Consider the following 16,332-nt stretch of genomic DNA (forward strand, 5'->3'; position numbering starts at 1 on the left):
AGATTGTATTTCCTTATTGCAATCCATGTTGAATTATCCTCGTGCTTATAATGAAAACAAAACTTTTACTAAACATATCGTTGATGCTATGAGCAATCTTTTGAAGAAAAGCTTGAATTGGAAGTTTCTATCCCTAGAAAACTTTATGATGAGTGGGAACCTACTATTAAGATTAAGATTACAGACTATGAATGCTATGCTTTGTGTGATTTGGGTGCTAGTGTTTCCGCGGCTACAAAAACTTTATGTTATGTGTTAGGTTTCCGTGAATTTGATGATTGTTCCTTAAATTTGCATCTTGCGGATTCGACTATTAAGAAACCTATGGGAAGGATTAATGATGTTCTTATTGTTGCAAATAGGAATTATTTGCCCGTAGATTTCATTGTTCTTGATATAGATTGCAATCCTACATGTCCTATTATTCTTGTTAGACCTTTCCTTAGAACGATTCGTGCAATTATTGATATGAAAGAAGGAGACATTAGATTTCAATTTCCCTTAAGAAAAGGCATGGAGCACTTCCCTAGAAAGAAAATTAAATTTCCTTATGCATCTATTATGAGAGCCACTTATGGATTGCATACCAAAGATGACAATACTTAGATCTATTCGTGTTTTATGCCTAGCTAAGGGCGTTAAACAATAGCGCTTGTTGTGAGGCAACCCAATTTTATTTTTGTTCTTTCTTTTTAGGTCCTATTTTGCACTAAATAATTCATCTAGCCTCTGGTTAGATGTGGTTTTGTGTTTTAGTTAGTGTTTGTCCCAAGTAAGACCTTTGGGATAGCCTACGGTAATAGTTGATTTGATCCTGCTAAAAAACTGAAACTTTTGAACCAAGAAGATTAGTTTTCATTTTTAACATATGCACGATAAAATAATGATTATTTTTGTAAAGGGTTATTAAACGAATTTTCTAGGACTTTCCTAATTTTTCATGATTTTTGGAGTTACAGAAGTATTCGAAATATCCAGATTGCTACAGACTGTTATGTTTTTGACAGATTCTGTTTTTTGCGTGTTGTTTGGTTATTTTGATGAATGTATGGCTAGTATCGGGGTATGAACCATAGAAAATTTGGAATACAGTAGTATTACACCAATATAAATAGATAATGAGTTCACAACAGTACCAAAAGTTGTGATTTATTTTCTTATACTATCGGAGCTTATGAGATTTTCTGTTGGAGTTTTGTGTTGTGAAGTTTTCAAGTTTTGGGTAAGGATTTAATGGACTATGGAATAAGGAGTGGCAAGAGCCTAAGCTTGGGGATGCCCAAGGAACCCCAAGGTAATATTCAAGGACACCAAGAGCCTAAGCTTAGGGATGCCCCGGAAAGGCATCCCCTCTTTTTTCTTCGTCTATCGGTAACTTTACTTGAGCCTATATTTTTATTCACCACATGATATGTGTTTTGCTTCGAGCGTCTTGTATGATTTGAGTCTTTGTTTGTTAGCTTTCCACAATCATCCTTGTTGTCCACTCCTTTTGAGAGAGACATGCATGAATCATGATTTATTAGAATGATCTATGTGCTTCACTTATATCTTTTGAGCTAGGCAAATTTGCTCTAGTGCTTCACTTATATGTTCTTAGAGCACATCGGTGGTTTTATTTTAAAGAAATTGATGAACTCTCGTAGTTAACTTATATTATTTTGAGAGTCTTTAAAATAGCATGGTAATTTTCTTTGGTTATAAAATTAGTACTAATACGATAGGCATCCAAGAGGGATATAATAAAAACTTTCATATAAAGTGCATTTAATACTATGAGAAGTTTGATTCCTTATGATTGTTTTGAGATATGAAGATGGTGATATTAGAGTCATGATAGTAAGTAGTTGTGTAATTGAGAAATACTTGTGTTAAATTTTGTGAGTCACATACCATGCACGGATGGTGAACCGTTATGTGATGAAGTTCGAGCATGATTTATTTATTGATTGTCTTCCTTATGAGTGGCGGTCGGGGACGAGTGATGGTCTTTTCCTACCAATCTATCCCCCTAGGAGCATGCGCGTAGTACTTTGTTTTGATGACTAATAGATTTTTGCAATAAGTATGTGAGTTCTTTATGACTAATGTTGAGTCCATGGATTATGACTAATGTCTAGTACCGCACAACTTTCGCCGGTACCAAAAACCCACCATATACCTTCCTTAAAATAGCCACCATACCTACCTATTATGGCATTTCCGTAGCCATTCCGAGATATATTGCCATGCAACTTTCCACCATTCCGTTTATTATGACGTGCTTCATCATTGTCATATTGCTTTGCATGGTCATGTAGTTGACCTCATGTTTTTGGAAAAGCCACCGTTCATTATTTTTTATACATGTAGCTCTTGATTCATTGCACATCCTGGTACACCGCTGGAGGCATTCACATAGAGTCATATTTTGTTCTAACTATAGAGTTGTAAGTAAATAAAAGTGTGATGATCTTCATTATTAAAGTGTTGTCCCATGTGAGGAAAGGATGATGGATACTTTGATTCCCCCACAAGTCGGGATGAGACTCCGAACGAAAAATAAAAAAGAGGCCAAAAAATGAGAGAAGGCCCAACAAAAAATGAGAGAAAAGAGAGAAGGGGCAATGCTACTATCCTCTTACCACACTTGTGCTTCAAAGTAGCACCATGTTCTTCATGATAGAGAGTCTCTTATGATATCACTTTCATATACTAGTGGGAATTTTCATTATAGAACTTGGCTTGTATATTCCAATGACGGGCTTCCTAAAAATGCCCTAGGTCTTCGTGAGCAAGCAAGTTGGATGAACACCCACTCAGTTTTCTTTTTGATCTTTCATAAACTTATAGCTCTAGTGCATCCGCTGCATGGCAATCCCTACTCACTCACATTGATATCTATTAATGGGCATCTCCATAGCACGTTGATACGCCTAGTTCATGTGAGACTATCTCCTTATTTTTGTCTTCTCCATTGCGTGCATGTGTTCCAATGAGGTGTTGTGTGATGTTTCAATACCCAATGCACAACTTTGATGTGGCACATGCTTCGGAATCCGAAAACGCACTATAGAGAGGTTCACGAGACGTAGTTCCCCTCACTTCGAGCCGGTGGGAGGGATCATGTGTATGCACGTGCCCGAACTTTGATCTGGAATCTCATGATGATCCACACCATAACACAGGCCAAGATGAATCCACCTTTGGTCGTCCCACTGTTGATGAATACTGATAACCTTCATGGACTAATGAATGGGCACGTCGTTGATAATTGCATGAGGGGGTGTTCGAGGACCACCAATGCATGCATGTGGCCTGAACATGTATGTATGAAAGAGTTGTGTAATGTTTTAAATAACCTATTCATGAATTTGATGTGGCACCTTCCTCACAAAACGGCCAATGAGTAATGTACTAGAATTAACTATTTTCATGCACATTGAAAGCCCATATATAATGTACTAGAATTAACTATTTTGACATACTCTTTTCTAGACATTAACTGTTTTCAATCTTCATGTCTACTTAGGCACTAACAAATGGGAAAAAAGGTATAACCAATAGGTGGTTGAAGAAGCACCGGGATTTTCTCAGTTCTCATGACATTCATTTGACGATAATAATGCTTGAAGGATATGCATCCAACCATGCAAACACTAACTTTGTCACATTCTTCATGTTGAATGTGAGGGCATTATTGTCCGTGAGGATTAAGTTTTTCAACAAAAAAATTCACACGACTGGACATGTTGAACGACATAAGAAGAAGTTTCAGGTGGACAAAAGGGCTTCTGAACGTGCCCGGCTTCTATGTACAACAACTTGTCATCATCATGTACCAGTAGATTTTCTGGCCCGAGATCTTAATTTTATGGATCAAACCGATCCATTTGAATCCGACTACCCAAGACACTACAAAAAAAGACACATCCATGACATTTTGGGATGAACGAATTTTTTTCTGTCATAATTATGACACTTTTATGACGATAATTGTGACAAAACGCGGTATCATCATAGATGTGGTGGGCTCCCACTTCTATGACAAAAAATCATGACAGAAAATGGGCTTTTCGTCCTGGGCGGGCCGGAGACGCAACTGCATTACATTCTTTGGGCCATCCATGACAAAAAAACCGGTGGTAGAAGCGAGGGCCTGTAAAATATTGGGGTGTTCCCGATTACGGTGGGTGGTCGGGGCCGAGTGATGCGTGTTTCTCTCATACACGCACGCACGTGTGTGTGAGGCATTGGGCTCTAACTGAACCCGAGCGAGGCATTCGCGTACTGAACCCGACCGATTGCACTGCAGGCTAAGCGTTACTAAACCCGAGCGATCGATCGATGGTTGTTAACTGAACACGATCGAGCGATTCCTTCGCTAATGCTACTAACTGAAGCCAATCGATGCTGCCTCTGGATGAACAATGAGCGTTGCTGGCGGGGTTTGGATGAACAGTTCCTGGTGGGGGGGGGATGAACAGGACCCCGTGGTGTTGCCTCCGGATGAACAGGACCCCGATCGATCGAGCCGGTTGGAGCTGGATGAACAGGACCTCGTGGAGAGCTGGATGAACAGGACTACCCCGTGGAGGGCTGGACGAACAGTAGACTATGGAGGGCTGGATGAACAGTAGCCCGTGGAGGGGTGGTTGAACATGAACCCATGGAGAGGGCTGGTTGAACAGTAGCCGGTGGAGTAGCGCGCGGTGGAGGCTGGATGAACAGTAGCCGGTGGAGTAGCGCGCGGTGGAGGCTGGATGAACAGGAGCCCGTGGATGAACAGTCGCAGGTGGAGGTTGGAGGAGGTCCACGGTGGATGAACAGTAGCCTGTGGAGGCTGGAGGGGGTCGACGGTGGAGATGAACAGTATCCAGTGGAGTCCCGTTTTGCGGTACGCCACACCCCTCCCAATGAACAGGACCCCCATTTTGACCGTAGCGCTCCAACACAAGTCTGTTTCCTCCGTTTTGTGGTACGCCACACCCCTCCCGATCAATAGGACCCCGTTTCAACCGTAGGAGGTCCATTTCCTCCATTTTGTGGTACGCCAGACCACTCCCGATGAACAGGATCACGTTTCGAACATGGTCGGTCGAACACAAGGCTGTTTCCTCCGTTCTGCGGTACGCCAGGCCTCGTTTCCATCGGCTGTTCCATCCAAGCCATCCCGATGAACACGACGACGCATTACGTTCTGACCCAGCCGGTTGGCTCCCCATGAACACGACAACAACGCAGTTTCTCCGTTCTGACCCAGCCATGTACACGAGCCCTGGCCGTACGTATGCGCGATTAGGCAGTCGAGACCCCGCCCGTATGTACGTACGTGGCCATATTTTCTTTCTTGCACACTGGACGTTGTACGTACGTGTACATGCTACGTGCGCGCCTCTAATACGACATGTGCGCGCCTCTACATCGACCAGTATGTACGTAGACGTTCACGACCAGAATGACAACGCTACGTACGCTTCGACCAGGTGGGTCCCGATTGTCAGGCAATTCCTTGCGTGTGAAGATGTAGCTGGTGAGTCCTAGCAGTCAGGGGGGTGAATCGTTTGTTTTGCCCAGAAGCACTTCCTTGCGTGCAAAGATGTAGCTGGTGGCTCCTAGCAGTCAGGGGGGAACTTTTTTTTCATGAAACACGGTGGCCCGTCCGGTGGGTCCCCGCTATCAGGTGGAGGAATAATTATTTTGTGCGTAATAAGGAGCACTTCCTTGCTGCAGCCACGGACCCAGCTGTCAGCCTCTCCACGTACAATCCACGTCCGATGGAAGCCGTTCCTTGACCACGTTAACCACACCGCGCCGAGAGCACCAGGGCGATGGACAATGGCGAGGCCTTGGAAGGGGAGGACACGGAGCCGGGGAAGGCGCGACAGTGGATGCCCACGCGTAGAGGAGTATGAGGGTTCACTGGTTCGCTGCGGTGTGAGGCTGCCGTGGCCACAGAATAACAGGGGGTGTGGGTGAGTAGAGGGATGGTCTGGCCAGCAGTGGGAGTAGTAGGGGGCGGTGAGGCCTTCGCGGCATCGCAGCCGGCCACGGTAGGTAGGCGCACGAGGCACGACCGGCGCTGGTTTGGGTGGCTGGAGCAAGAAGACCAAAGGTTGAAGAAGCACTACGGCCGTTGGATGGACATCGTACGGTCACTGGAGCTAGAATCGTTCATATTGACTAAGTTGACAAAGCCCTCCGTCCCTGTCAACTTAGTTGGCCCACAAGTCAGCCTCCCGCTATTGTGGGTCCCAGCTAGCAGGGGGAGTATTCATTGTTTTGTGCGTAATAAGGAGGCACTTCCTTGCGTGCGAAGATATAGCTGGTGGGTCCGAGCTGTCAGCGGCGGTAACGTTGTTTTCGCCAAATAGAGAGGCCCTTTCGGCGGGTCCCAGATGTCAGGTGGAGGAATCATTATTTTGCGCGTAATAAGGAGGCATTTCCTTGCATGCGGCCGTGGACCCAGCTGTCAGCCTCTCCACGTACAGTCCACTTCAGATGCATGTCGGTCGTTGACCACGTTGACCAGGCCACACTGAGAGCACCAGGGTGGTGGACGATGGCGAGGCCTAGGAAGGGAACAACACGGAGGCAAGGAAGACTCGGCAGTTGTTTCCCACACGGAGGGGAGTATGACTATGCGAGGGTTTACTGGTTCGTCTACCGTCACCGGAGAATAACAGCAGGTGTGGGTGAGTAGAGGGATGGCTAGGCCAGCGATGGGAGTACGGTGGGGCGGTGAGGCCTGCGCGGCAGCACAGCTGGCCACGGGCAGGAGGGAGCAGGCAGTCCGGCCAGCGCTTGTTTGAGCGGCTAGAGCAGGAAGAGTAGAGATTGAAGAAGCACGACGGTCGTTGGATGGACATCCAACAATCACTGCTTGTGCGTCAACCTTTTTTTAGGAAAGCCTCAAATCTGTGGAAAACAGTATACAACCCATCTGCCATTATTTCTAATAATTTACAGCCCATTTGCTAATTCTTAAGGTTTTTTTGGAGCCCATATTCTTTTTGTTAGCATTAGAGCCCATATTGTGGCCACGGTTAAAAAATTGTACGAAATTTTGCATATTTCGGTGTGGTTTGAACTGTTTTTAATCCCGAAATTTCGAGTCACATTCAAACTGATTTTAAATATAAATGTATATCAATATAAAATCCAGCAAATTGTCCACGCATAAAAACCAATGCAATTTAAAATCTCGAAATGAAAAAAAAGAAATTTGAAACTAATTGCCGGTTTGATGTGTTTTAAAAATCTACATCCCATTTCTCATTACTGATAGGCCATTTTCTCGGCAGGCCAAATGAAGCTCTCCTCGTCTTGAAAGATTTGCAGCCCAACAGGCCTAACAAAGCGACTTACACTACTACGAAAAAGCCTAGTAGTAGCGCGGGTGCCTGCGCTACTACTACGTCGCTACAGCTAACTAGTAGCAGTACATGTGTTAGTAGTAGTGCGTGTCTGTGACCCGCGCTACTACTATTAATTTGAAAAACCAAAAAAAATCTCAACCCCATGACGGGCACACGTTGGCCGGGAGCAAGGAGATCTCGACCATGACACGTGCCTCGTGGAAGCCGTCGAGGGCGGCCGCGGAGGCCTGCCCGGCGTGGGCCGGGAGCTGGAGGACCTACATCTTTGCATCGTGCGTGGGGAGCAGCACCTCGTGGTGGCCGTCGTTGTTGAGGTCGGCGACGAGCGGCAGGAGGCTGTCCACGTCGTGCTTGATCAGGAACCCGTCGTCCGATAGGTGGTACCACACCTCCCGGAACGAGAAGTCACCCTCGTGCTGCCGGGGGAGGTGGGGGATGGGTCAGCTAGCGTTCCGGATCGAATCGGAGAGGGGGGGGAGGAGGAGGGCTGACTTGGAGCAAGAAGAAGACGGTGAAGGCGGCGAGGAGGAGGATGCCGAGGTCGTGCTTCCGCATCTTGGCGGCAGCGAGGAGCTCCGGCGACCACCCACCGGAGGGATCTCGGTGAGGGAGGGGGCGACCGCCACCGCTGGAGTATGAGGTAGAGATGACACAAGTGAGAGAGGGGGAAAGTGAGGGAGAGAGGAGGGATTCGGCTGAGGATACGGGGATTTCACCTACCTCATACTTAGTAGTAGCGAGGGGTATAAAACTGCGCTACTACTATCAACTTAGTAGTAGCGCGGGTTTGTACCCCTCTCTACTACTATGGCATGTCCCGGGAGGGCACAGTAGAGTTTTCTTAGTAGTAGCGAGGGTTAAAAACCCGCGCTACTAGTATCAACTTAGTAGTAGCGAGGGGTAAAAACCCGCGCTACTAGTAAGTAGCAGTAGCGAGGGTTCTAAACCCTCGCTACTAGTAAGCATCTTCCTATAAGCTTTTCCCTAGTAGTGTTACTTGGCAAATCACAACAAAACTGGGCTGTGGCTGTGGACCCAACTGCGGCCGTGGACCCAGCTGTCAGCCTCTCCACTTACAGTACTCCTCCGATGGAAGTCGGTCATTGACCACATTGACCATGCCGCGCTGAGAGCACCAAGGCGGTGTACGACGGCGAGGCCTAGGAAGGGGACGACGCGGAGCCAGGGAAGACGCGGCAGTGGATGCCCATGCGGAGAGGAGTACGAGGGTTCACTGGTTCGACTGCGGTGTGAGGCTGCCGTTGCCGCAGAATAACTGGGGGTGTAGGTGAGTAGAGGGATGCCCTGGCCAGCGGTGGGAGTAGTAGGGGGCGGTGAGGCCTCTGCGGCATCACAGCCGGCCACGAGAGGCAGGAGCACGCGGCACGACCAGCGCTGATTTGGGCGGCTGGAGTAAGAAGACCAGAGGTTGAAGAAGCACTACGCCCGTTGGATGAATATCATATGGTAATTGGAGCTAGAATCGTTCATATTGACTAAGTTGACAAAGCCCTCCATCCCCGTCAACTTGGTAGGCCCACAAGTCAGCCTCCCACTATGTTGGGTTCCAGCTGGCAGGGGGAGTATTCATTTTTTTGTGCGTAATAAGGAGGCACTTCCTTGCGTGCGAAGATAGCTGGTGGGTCCGACCTGTCAGCAGGGGGCATGTTTTTATTTTGCGAAATACAGAGGCCCTTCCGGTGGGTCCCAGATGTCAGGTAGAAGAATCGAAGACTTGAGAAGGCATACAGAACAAGCTAGTGTACCAGTAAAGAGACGTTGCTAAGTTTTAGAAAAAAGAGAGACGTGCTCCTATAGCTAGTTCGAATCCAAACCTAGACTATGACTATATATGGTGCTATGATACTCTGCAAGTAATGAAACTGATATATCCAACGTTCGCTTCTCCTCTTCCCTACTTACTCTGCCTAGCATCAGAATCTCTGGCCGCAGCAACCATGTCGGCTGGCTGCTCGTCCACCTGCTCTTCAGCAGGCATCAACCAAATATGCGCCAAGTCGCCACCCGTACCATCGCCTGTGGGTCTCATCACACCCCCGCCGGCACGCGCACCGCAGCCGGTTGCTCATCGAAACCCGCTGTCGTTGGTGTGGTGCCACTACTGGAAATCACGCAGAGTCATCCGTTGTGTCTCAACCACAATCCTCAACCCTGGCCGAGTCTTCTACAAATGCCCGAATCATGGGGTAATAATAAGTTTCAGTGTTGTTCTGCTACTCTCAGTTGCTGATTTTTTAATAGTTTGGTTCATGTTCTTCCAATTTGATTCATGCAGAAAAGGGAAGATTCGTGTGATTTGTATTTCTGGGAAGTTGTTGATGTGGGGGAGTGCAACTATGCTGATTATTTGGTCAGCCGAGGAATCCCAATACTAGCAGGTTGGGGTGTTGGACAAGTAACTGAAGGAACGACAGAAGAGGAAGATGCAGAGCAGAAGGTTAAAGGTGCAGTTCCTCTGATCATGGCCAAGCAACAGCTGCTGAATGGCCTTGACAGCAATGAGGAGATGAAAGAGCTTGTGATGATAATGGGCAAAATCGATGTGCTTTGTAGGATGATTGTCTCCTTATTTGTAGTGTATGTAGCACTCATGATGTATTCAGTGGCTATGACATGAGCACTTTACTGAAACTAGTAATGAATGAAACCTGTGTAGCAGGCTGGGCGTAGTGTTGTGAACATCTAATGATTTCTATTAACGGAAATCAGGGGTATCGCCTTTTGCTAATAAATAAATAAATAAATAAATAAATAGCAGAGGCCCTTTTGGTAATAAATAAATAAATTAGCAGAGGCCCTATCGGGTCAGCTTTGTTCTCATTCGAAGACGTCGAGCAAATTGCAGTCCAACAGCAAACTATGTCATCAGATTCAAGTTTCACAGCCAAATATGAGTACAACTAAACAAAAATGTCATCATGTTTTAGTCGTCATACAATCACCAAACACAAATCAGCATACATAACAAGTGATGTTCTCACAGGAAAATACTAAACAACATGTTCATCAGGTTTCAGTTGTCATAGCAAACACAATTTCACATAGTAGATAAAAAACGTCTTCTGATAGGCAAATACGACAAAAGCAATGTAATCATCATCCACAGCAGCAGCATCAACATCTTTGCCATGTGTATCAGTCTGAATCATAATTCACCATGGTGTCATCTTCTTCTTCCTCCTCAACATCCTTGAACATTGGCTTCTTCTTGATCAACTCTTGTATGTCCACAACACGACAGGCAATCTTTTCGTCGGCGTCATTGACATGATGGTTCTCAAAGATATTAGGAACATCTGCGTTATCTTGTACATCAGGAGCAGTGTAAGCATCATCTTGTTGTGCAACATCATTAAACGAATTCCTCTGCTCAAACCTTTGCAATACTCTCCAGTCATCGTTAAGTGCAAATGTGTCTTCCAAGAAAAATATCCGTGTTGCTTAATTTGCCAAAATAAAAGGCTCGTTTGTCTGGTACGCTGCCTTGACATTGATGGATTTGAAATAATCACCAGCTCCGGGTTTTGCGATCCTGGAAAACAGGTTATACCAACGACAGCACAACAGAACCACACACCGATGATCCTCGAAACTGGAGATATACTGAAACTGAACAATGTCTATTATGTTAGCATACATTTCAGTTGTCTCTTTGTCATACGTATCCGTGCTCATGATGGCACTGTTTTGTGTCTTCCTGCCTTCGTCTCGTGCAAGGGTGTTGTAGTGCACATCTCCAACAACGCAAGATTCATAATGTCTTACCCGAGTATCAGGACCCACTGCTAGTGAGTAAGGGGCATCGTCAACTGCCTGCCCATCCTCCCGCATCTTCTTAACCTATGGTTAGAAAATAGATAAGCCGATCATCTTATGTACTCAATGTATTAAAAAAACTGACAGTGCAATTCAAAAGCTTACATGGCTCTTGAACCATTTCGCAAATCCTTCCATAACCAGTTTGTTAATGTTTCTTGGATTTTGCGGCAGTAACTCCTTTCAGTAGATGCCGCACAACATAGTGATCGCGTCAAACATCTAAATATATAAGAATGTGCCGCATGTTTAGTAGATTACGATGTATAAGTTGTAGTACTTAGCACTTAGTTGATATAAGGTAGTATCTCAGGACAGTTATTCAAAACATACCAAACCATTTTGTCCAAATCTTTAGGTTTGTCCTCTTGTCGACTCTTCCCTGTAACTCAAACAAAATAATCGAAAACATTGAGCCCGGGATTGTCTTCATCCACCTCTTTCCTAAGTTGATCAGTTGTTTCAATGTATTTTGAGCAGAATGTCAACGCTTCTGTAGCAATGTAGGCCTCTGCAATGGAACCCTCTGGTCTAGCTCTATTCCTAACATAGCCCTTGAAAGTGCCTAGCCGCCTGTCAATAGGGTACATCCAGCCATACTATACTGGACCTCTAAGTAGTGCCTCATGAGGTAGATGAACAACAAAATGCACCATCACATCAAAGAAGACTGGAGGATATATCTTCTCAAGGTCGCATAGGATAGTTGGTATCTTGTCTCTAAGATGCTCCAAAGCATCTATCCTGATATTTCTATTGCAGAGTTCCCTGAAGAATTGTCCCAATCTGCAACTGCTCTATATAAGTCAGGGTGGCCCAATCCTCTAAGGATAACAGGTAAAACCCTTTGAAGTAGGACGTGGCGGTCATGAGTTGTCAACCCTTGTACCTTGTTTCCATCTGCACTAACTCTCCTTTTAGGGTTGGAAGCAAATCCATGTGGGAATCTCACATGTGACAGGACCTCGCAGAATTCTTTTCTTTTTATCTTGTCCAAGGCGTACACAGCTAGTGCCATATACCCGTGGTTTACCATCATCTTGCACCTGCAAATCCTGTCTAATACCCAGGTGTGTCAAATCAATCCTAGATTTTAAGGTATCTTTCGTCTTGCCTTCAATATTAAGAAGTGTGCTGATAATGCTGTCACATATACTTTTCTCGATGTGCATTATGCCGCAGATTCAAATCTTTCCAATACTCCAAGTCCCACAAAGTGGACCTGCGGGTAAACAATAATATCTCTTCTGCCCTGCCATGCTTCCTTTTCCCGCTACCATTACCAGGATGGTTTGCTGGTGTAATATGCCTGACCTTCTCTAATTCCACTTGCAACTCATCGGCGGTGAGCCTCTTTGGCGCATCATGGTTTTCATACTTTGCATTGAACACATGTCTTCGGTATTTTCTAGGATGCGGCTTGTCCTTGGCAAGGAAACGGCGGTGTCCAATGTAACAGATCTTGCTATATGACAGCGGATTCCTATCATAGCGAACACATGCATTGTAACCATGTGTCGTTCGCCCTGACATAGTGCCCAAAGCCGGATAATCATGGATGCACCAAATTATAACAGCATGTAGAAAGAAATCAGCTGGTGGGCTGCTATATAGGTCTCGAGTGAGAACACCCCTCCATAGCTGTTGAAGTTCCTCCACAAGAGGCTCTATGAACAAATCAAAATCCTTTCCAGGACTTTTTGGACCTGGGATGAGCAAGGCCATCATGTAGTTTGATTCTTTGGTGCAGACAATTGGAGGCATGTTGTAAGGGATAACAAGCACTGGCCACTGCTACCTCTTGAGCACTTGTGTTGGTTTTCCCTTGAAGAGGAAAGGGTGATGGAGAAAAGTAGCGTAAGTATTTCCCTCAGTTTTTGAGAACCAAGGTATCAATCCAGTAGGAGGCCACGCACGAGTCCCTCGAACCTACACAAACAAATAAATCCTCGCAACCAACGCGATAAGGGGTTGTCAATCCCTACACGGTCACTTACGAGAGTGAGATCTGATAGATATGATAAGATAATATTTTTGGTATTTTTATGATAAATATGAAAAGTAAAATAAAAGGAAAAGGAAATAACTAAGTATTGGAAGATTAATATGATGGAAGATAGACCTGGGGGCCATAGGTTTCACTAGTGGCTTCTCTCAAGAGCATAAGTATTCACGGTGGGTAAACAAATTACTGTTGAGTAATTGACAAAATTGAGCATAGTTATGAGAATTTCTAGGTATGATCATGTATATAGGAATCACGTCCGAGACAAGTAGACCGACTCCTGCCTGCATCTACTACTATTACTGCACACCTCGACCGCTATCCAACATGCATCTAGAGTATTAAGTTCATGAGAACAGAGTAACGCTTTAAGCAAGATGACATGATGTAGAGGGATAAACTCATGCAATATGAAATAAACCCCATCTTGTTATCCTCGATGGCAACAATACAATACGTGCCTTGCTGCCTCTACTGTCACTGGGAAAGGACACCGCAAGATTGAACCCAAACCTAAGCACTTCTCCCGTTGCATGAAAGATCAATCTAGTAGGCCAAACCAAACTGGTAATTCGAAGAGACTTGCAAAGATAACCAATCATACATAAAAGAATTCAGAGAAGATTCAAATATTGTTCATAGATAAACTTGATCATAAACCCACAATTCATCGGTCCCAACAAACACACCGCAAAAGAAGATTACATCGAATAGATCTCCACAAGAGAGGGGGAGAACTTTGTATTGAGATCCAAAAAGAGAGAAGAAGCCATCTAGCTAATAACTATGGACCCGTAGGTCTGAAGTAAACTACTCACACTTCATCGGAGAGGTTATGGTGTTGATGTAGAAGCCCTCCGTGATCGATGCCCCCTCTGGCGGAGCTCCGGAATAGGCCCCCAGATGGGATCTCATGGATCCAGAAAGTTACGGCGGTGGAATTAGGGTTTTGGCTCCGTATCTGGTAGTTTGGGGTATGTAGGTATATATATGAGGAAGGAGTACATCGGTGGAGCAAGAGGGGGCCCACGAGGGTGGAGGGCGCGCCTGGGAGGTAGTTGCGCCCCCTACCTCGTGGATTCCTAGTTGATGTCTTGATGAAGGGTCCAAGTCCTCTGGATCATGTTCATTCGGAAAATCATGTTCCCGAAGGTTTCATTCCGTTTGGACTCCGTTTGATATTCTTTTTCTGCGAAACCCTAAAATAGGCAAAAAAAACTGCAATTCTAGGCTGGGCCTCCGGTTAATAGGTTAGTCCCAAAAATAATATAAAAGTGTATAATAAAGCCCAATAATGTCCAAAATAGAATATAATATAGCATGGAACAATCAAAAATTATAGATACGTTGGAGACGTATTAGCCACATGCTATATGTGGCGCTCTGGTGGCCAAATGGGTTAAATCCATCTGATGCTAAGCCAAGTCTAATGTTTCTCGGGTCAGCAGCAAACATTTCGTGGTTCTGATTGAAGCTTTTCCACTCACTACCATGTGATGGATGGCTCATTACATTCTGATCTCTATACTCCTGGTTCCTAGAATGCCATAGTACATCCTCTCTTGTTTCAGCATCATGAAACAACCTCTGCAATCTTGGTGTAATTGGAAAATATCTCAGAACATTATGAGGAATCCTCTTCACAACATCGCCATCTTTCCATCTTGATGATTTGCATTTCGGGCATTCACTTAAGTTGGCAAAATCCTTCCGGAATAGAACACAATTATTCTTACAAACATGGATCATATCATATCCAATTCCAACTGCACGAAGGAAATTCTTCATTTTACTGTAGGTGTGTGGCAGCTCAGACACATCTGGGAAAGCTTTGCGGAAAGTAGCCAACATCGCATCGAACCATTTGTTGGTCATCCTCTCAGATGTCTTCACCTAAAGAAAGGTGACCATAGCTGAGAATACAGACAGCTTATTTCCTGGGGTGACAGCCACGTTGCATTGTTCCAACATGCGGGCCCACCATTTTTCTTCTGTAGGTGAAAGTTCACGGAATGCACGAGCATTTCGTAGCATTGTTTCAATGTTGGTCAAACTCACTGGCTCCGCCACCACCTCCTCCTCCTCCTCTTCCACCTGAGCATCACGCAGATCAAGATGGTGATCTGCTACTTCCACGTAGTCAATAACAATGACGTTCATAGCTTCACCATGATGAACCCACCTAGTATATGTGAGCAACATCCCATACAAGTGTAGATGATTTTGCATAGTTGACTGGGGTCTTGTAACTGAATTCATACAACTGCTACACGGGCAGAGCACATCTGATTTCGGATCACTGTACTCAGTTGTGATAAAGTTCATGAAGTTTTCAACCCCCTCGACATATGCAGTGGAGAATCTTCGAGCAGAAGTTATCCAAGTCTTGTCCATCTATTAGACATACAAATTAGTTCTTCTACTTGATATTACAGGAAAAACATATATGCTTTTTTATGAAGTCCAGAAAAAATACCTAGGTCGATGTATAAAGCTATGGCAAGATATTTGGACGAGCAAATCTAAGTAACAAAATATATGTAAAGCTAATTCAGCAAACAGATTTGAGTGCTAAATTATGGTAGGCTGTTTCAGCGGTCAATGAGGCCGAGCACATAGCCATCGAACTATCGAAGGTCATCACAACAACAAAGATAGAGTATAAAACGGTGTAGAGCTATTTCACCTAACAGATTGGCTACTAGACCACGGCAATCTACATCACAATAAATATATGGCAGGATATTTTAGCAACTAATCGGCCTTGGTATGCCATCTCAGCTAATCAGATTGACTGCAGAACAGGCAAAGAAGCTTCTTAAGCAGAGCATATTGAATGTAAACTACTTCGGCAAACAGTGAGATTAACAGCGTCTACCAGCTAACATTCAGCGCTACACCGACATGCACGGGGCCTCTGTCTAGAATGCACGTACTGTGGGAGAAGCTGACCGCCGTGTGTCTCCACACGAACATCGCCAGCAGTGGTGGCGCTAACCGCCATGCGCCTCCACAAGAACGTCGCCGGCGGTGGCAGCGCGGCTTGAGGACAGCAGTCTACGAGAGCGTACTGTTGGAGCGAGAGGATCACCGTGCGTCCCCCTCGACGAACCGCGGTGCCGACGTATCAGC

This window comes from Triticum dicoccoides, chromosome 2A (genome assembly GCF_002162155.2).
Source record: "Triticum dicoccoides isolate Atlit2015 ecotype Zavitan chromosome 2A, WEW_v2.0, whole genome shotgun sequence".
NCBI lineage: Eukaryota > Viridiplantae > Streptophyta > Magnoliopsida > Poales > Poaceae > Triticum > Triticum dicoccoides.